The sequence below is a fragment of the Symsagittifera roscoffensis genome, chromosome 6 (assembly GCF_963678635.1).
Source record: "Symsagittifera roscoffensis chromosome 6, txSymRosc1.1, whole genome shotgun sequence".
In the NCBI taxonomy this organism is placed as follows: domain Eukaryota; kingdom Metazoa; phylum Xenacoelomorpha; order Acoela; family Convolutidae; genus Symsagittifera; species Symsagittifera roscoffensis.
The window spans coordinates 1149709-1155587 of NC_087067.1; the positions used below are offsets into that span (position 1 = coordinate 1149709).

Sequence of the window (5879 nt, forward strand, 5' to 3'; positions counted from 1 at the left end):
CTAAAACAGTTCCCTATAAAACACACATTTAATTGACACTCAGATTGAAAAATTGAAACAAACATTTGAACATCAACAAACATTCAAACATCATAAAAATCCTAAATTTTTCCCACGTGAGAAATTTCAACTTTTGAGATCACTTTTGAAATCATGTATGAGAAGATGCAGTCAGAAGTCGACCAAGCTATGGCAGACAGAAACAGGTAAAGCGAGCGAGCAACCCCTTTAAGACCTACTCATTAGAAAACAGACTCAACATGAGAGTTTCCGGCTCAGTTTTTTCTCTGTAGGGACAGGTTCTTAATTTTTGAGCTGGTTTGAATCACGTCCCAGAATGGTTCAAAAAGAATGTTCCCCGAACCATCCTAATGATTATTCGTGATACAAGATTTTTCCTGAAAAAAATTTAGAATACATCCAGAGACAACACTACTTCTTAATTTAAATGGTCGCAAACAAACCGTATTGTCTTTAAATCCTTGCTAAATTAAAACCAAGAACGCCTTCTAGAAGTAGAACCTATCATGATTTGTCATTGATTCTCGGAAAAACACCCGTGTTTTTTTTGTTGAAAATTTTGATTCCTGACAAAGTCTATTTTAAACAAACGAGTCACTGCAAACAGTTCACATCAAGTTCAAAATTGATGTGCTGATTTACCTATCTACGATCTGGAGTTTTTGATTCCTTTTTTTCAAATTTGGTTTTTTTTCTAAAAAAACGCTAGTCATGCAATTTTCATATATGGAAATTGTATGGCTAGTGTTTTTTTTTTTTTTCAAAAAACAAAAATAAAAAAAAATCAAAGTTTTCATTTGTAGCAGCCCAAAAAACGCTTAAATGCTTTGCCAGCAGTCGAATTGATTGTTCAAAGCGTTTTTTTCACAAAAAAATTTAAACAAAAAATGCTAATCATACAATTTCCATATATGGAAATTTTATGATTAGCGTTTTTTTCATACCATTTTTTTTCTTTTTTTTATGAAGAGATACCAATTTTGATACCAAAACAACAATAAAATACCTTTGAAAATCGATTAAACTCATTTTGCAAAAATGTATGAAAACTCTATGACTAGCATTTTTCCATAGACTAAGTGCATGAAATTGTATGATTAGCATTTCCGGTCTATGAAGGTCAACCCGGGTTGTTTGCAAAGTAAAACAATGACCATATCTAAGCGTAGGAACTTAAAATACTTTCGAAACAAAACTTGATTGCTTGCGTCTTTGTAAAATCCCTAACTGTTCTAAATGTCCAACGTTGTGTCAGAAGTTTTTGATAGTGAATTTGTGAAAAAATGAAAAGTTTTCTTTATTTATTGTTGAATGTTTTATTCCTGCTACAATTTCAAGTATAAAAAGAAAAAGTTTTTGCATCAAGCAAGGTTTTGGAAAAAAAGGTGAAATAATATACCCCTATCTATCAACAAAAAAATCAAGGGGGGAACAACTAAAATATTCCGCAACTATAAACTATTCTTAAGCAACCCGACCTTTGCTAACTTCAGTAACTAAATTTGCTAACTTTGATTTTTGATGGCCTTCCTAGACAAGTACTCAATAGACACTAACCAAAACAAATCAGGAATAAATAAAAAACTCGTCATTTTCAGATAAATGGTTTTATCTCAAGAACACTATGATTTTCAGATCTATAAATTCAACTTTCAAAATAGGACTTTTCAAAAACGACAGCATACAACTGCAATTTCCCAAGTCTCAACATTAATTTCTAAATTATATTGTTACTTAGTATAATATTCAATTTCCAAGGTATATCAATTTTGTGAAAACGAACTATCGCGACAAAAAAACACAAAAAAGGTCATTATATCATTTACTCTGGACGTCAACCAAGAGCAAGCTCTAGCAGAGTCAAAAACGCTGGAATCGTCGAACACCAGCATAAAAATTTACAATTAAAGCTAGTGTAGAAAAAATAAATCAATAATATTATAGATGTAAAAACTAATCTCGAAAAAAAAACAATGAATCTATCAATGGGATCTTTTTTGTGTATGTCTATTAAGTTTGATTTTTTTTATATCTAACGTTTTTCAGCTTCACATTTAAATTGCTCATTTTTTTATTGCACTGATTGCTTGCTACAAATTTCTTTCACGAATTTGTTTTCAGGAATCTATTTTAAGGTTTTTGTTTTCTGCGTTTGTTAAGTTTCACAAGTACTCTGTTAATAATATACTCCCGATTTTGTTTGTATAAATTTTTTGCCACATAGAATTTTCAGGTTACATTGGGCAATTAAAATTTCGGCTGGTAAGACTTAAAACTTGAGAAATAGATCTTTTGCATGTTCATGTTTTCTGCGAAGTAGCACCGTCTGATTCCACAGTTATTTTGTCTATTTAGTCTGTGAATTTGAGAAATGGGTAGGTTTTGACGAATGCTAAATTACAAGATAAATGAGACAAAGCTAATGATCTGAAAAGCATCACTCTTTTTTTTTTACCATAGGTCGCAAGCAGTTATAATGACATAATTGCAACGGTCATTCTGCTTAAGCATTTGTTTAGCTCAGCTCAAAAATTAAGTCTTTTGTCTACTAATACTGTAAGACACCTGCCATATTCTTAAGCGGAATCTTTTCCTCTTCTTTATAAACTAAATTTTTTAAACTCTTCTCCTGTCGAAAAACAATAAGTTCTGTTTTTATCAGCATTGAATATAAGTTTGTTCTCACTCAATCATTCGAGTTAATTTTCTATTGTTTTTAGCATTGATGTTCTTGAGTCCGTTTTTGAGTTTTCTGTATATTTTCAACAAATTGCACAAAAATTGTAATTTGGTTGATTTTTTTGTAAAATAATTTTTTGTTCAAAATAAAAAATGCGCTTCCTTTGCTGAAACGCTCATCGTTTTTTGTTATAAGTAACTTAACCCGTTGCCTTTTTTAACATTAATCAGATGTTTATGCCCTTTTTAAATGAGCGCGGAAAGCTTTAATCTCTTATATTTATGTTCTGATCAGGGCTCTCACAAAATCACGTATTTTGTAGGTCCTCAGTATTCTCATAGTCATAAATGACCATCACTGAGAGTTAGTTTCACCAAGATGCACTATTCTTAGAGGGTAACAAGTTGCCTAGCTACCCACCTTATGAATCCGAGCTTTTTAAAATCACCGGGTATGAACCCTTCCTATGATTACATCATAGGATCCTCAGTGCTAAAAGCATTGTGGCGGTAACCATTCATGGCAACTTCGGGAAAGCCCGTTTTCCACAAATAGCTTTCTCAACATCAGGGGATTCTGTAGAACACAGTTCCCCGTTTCTGGTCTCCACTAACACAGAAAGTTGTACCAAAAGTCGTCTCTATCCGAAGACCTGCGAGACTACTAATGGCACTTGGTCTGGTGGCTTTCAAGGCTGTATTCAGCCGGGGCATGTGCAACACAAAAATGTCGAGTGACCCCCAAGGTTTGCGTTTGCCGAAGCAAGGCTCCCCAAGGTTCGCACTTACGTCTTTGAGCACTGGGCAATGCGGCGTGTGGCGTTTGCAGAAATGGCCTCGTTTGATGAACCGTCGGTGACATATTGGAAGCACGTAATCCAATACATCGCGCAGGTAGTAGGAAATACGTATACCTGCCCGACAGCCCAAAAGCTCAGACCAAATCCCCAGGATACACCGGGGTAGATCCGACTACTGCGGACCCCATCGCAAAGGACTACACCACTCTAGGACGTATCACATCTTGTACGAACTTTTCCGACACATCACGTTGTTTCTTGGAGTTGCGCGGTGTTTTTTTTTGCGATAGGCTAATAAAATGTGGATGTATGTATGGTTCAAGAAAAGATATTTTACAATATAAACTTAATTTACTAAAACCATCAACCTAAGAAAACTTGCGAGTCTGAATAGCCGATTGATTTTTTTCCGGCCTATTTGTCGTGGAACAGATATTTTTTCACTCTCACGACTATACATCGAAAAGCACCACTATCGTAGCCAAAAACCAGAAACAACCATAAAGTTTTGATGGAACACCAGGTGACCAGATATGCCACTGTCACTTGATTTCCTGCGGACAATCGGCCAATTCCCCAGCTACATCCAATTTGAGACGACAGGTCTTTTAGAATTTGACTGAAAATCAAAATGTAACAAATAATTTATCTTTTCTTAGTTCAGATTTTTATCTAATCTCAAATCAAAATATTTTGATAGAAATTTTGTTGCTCATCAAACGAAGCATTATGAGGCCAAAAAATACATTATATAAACAGAAATTGCATGAGCCAAATGAAAAAAAAAGAGAAAAATCGAAATAAAAAAAAACTGAAATTGGACTAGGTAATTTACAATCAACATGAAAACAAATTTGAGAACAACGAGCATTTAAAATGCAGAAATGTCAAACATGTTAAGTGTCGAAAGTAAAGATTTGGAGATGACGACCAACTGACGACCAAAAAGGACAAGGATGTTTCCGCGAAAAGTGCCCGTTTAAAATACACTTGTTTATCGCAAGGCTAAAAAACGGTGTAATAATGAGTCTTCACATCAGTTCCGAGCCGCCCAGAAAACTCAAGATCATTAAAACAGAACGGTAGCTAGCTCATAATTAAATGTGCAGATAGCTCAAACATTTCTTTGGGATTCGATCCCCTCACGACCCAACGAGTCCGTCATTTGGCACTAATTTTGTGGGTCTTGGCCAAAAGAGCCAAAAAATTAGAAGGGGGTGTTTTTTGGTTAAGAATTTGCTAAGTTTCCAAAAATAGGGTATTTTTAGCACGTAGGGAAACCTCGGAAAAACATTTCGACCAGCCTAAAATTTGTAATGAGAATCATTCCCCTCTCAAGAACTGGTTCCGATCATGAACATCACTGCAAACAGCAATTAAGAGCAAATCAAATTACATCAGAATTCCTTTTTTGCTACCAAATAACAATAATTGGAAAATACCTAAAAAAACAGATAAAAAATTACTGCGCCATTCCTCTGAAGGGCACAGCAGAACCGTCCTGTGCACATTGAAAATGCCATCTAGTGGTTTAATATGACGATATAAGCAGAAAGGAGGGTCAGAATGTTCTGGAATTTTTAACTTTAAAATTTCGATTTGAGCCTAGTACTTCTCAGAAACGCTGAAATCGCCTTTTTAATTGGTTACAATGTGTCACACACAAAAACTGGATAAGACACGACCGGTCGTGCGACACGAGAAAAAGAAGACACGTTGATATATTGAAACGAAGCCTCCGGACACGACACGCATAGATGGTAAGATACTTCAAAAAGAGATAGAGTGGAGCCGGAAGGCTGAGTGGCGTATTCAGGACGGATTCGAACCCCCGATTAAAAGAAAGAAGAAAATAACAGCGTTACCTATCGGTGAGAGCGGAATTGGAGGCTCGGCACCAAAGGACGAATTTACAAACAATTGATAGCTTTTAGCTACTGTAATGCCCTGAGCGATTAATTTAAGTTCATACTAATTGTTATTCTAGAGCATGAGTAGTTGAGGTCAAGGAAAGAGTCGATATATCTCTAATGGATCCGATATACTACATATTTGTCACAAAAATATCTATAATTTTCATTTTTACCCCTGTTTTTAGAAGTACCACGTTGTCTGGGGATCCGGAAGCAGCTATGTAGTTCTTTTGATATGTAAACGAAAACTGAATAAAATTGGTTTGGCTGACAGCCTAAAAGCTGTAACACGATGATTAGCCCTTAAAGAGATCAAAAATCAATTAGTTAGGTTGAGGCAGGGAAAAACGCAAAAAAACTAAGGTAACTGACGTCAACCAGTCGTCAATACGGTCTTTTTCTATCTTCCGTGGCTGTGAAATTTCTGGGCGAATTTTACATACCATAAAAACCAATTTTAGAAACA

At 35.2% G+C, this 5879-nt stretch overlaps 1 protein-coding gene across 1 annotated transcript in view; it reads left to right on the forward strand.

Annotated features, from left to right (window-relative positions):
• Positions 1-5879, forward strand: part of LOC134848877 (uncharacterized) — a 572430-nt gene that overhangs the window by 69660 nt on the left and 496891 nt on the right. The window lies entirely within an intron of this gene.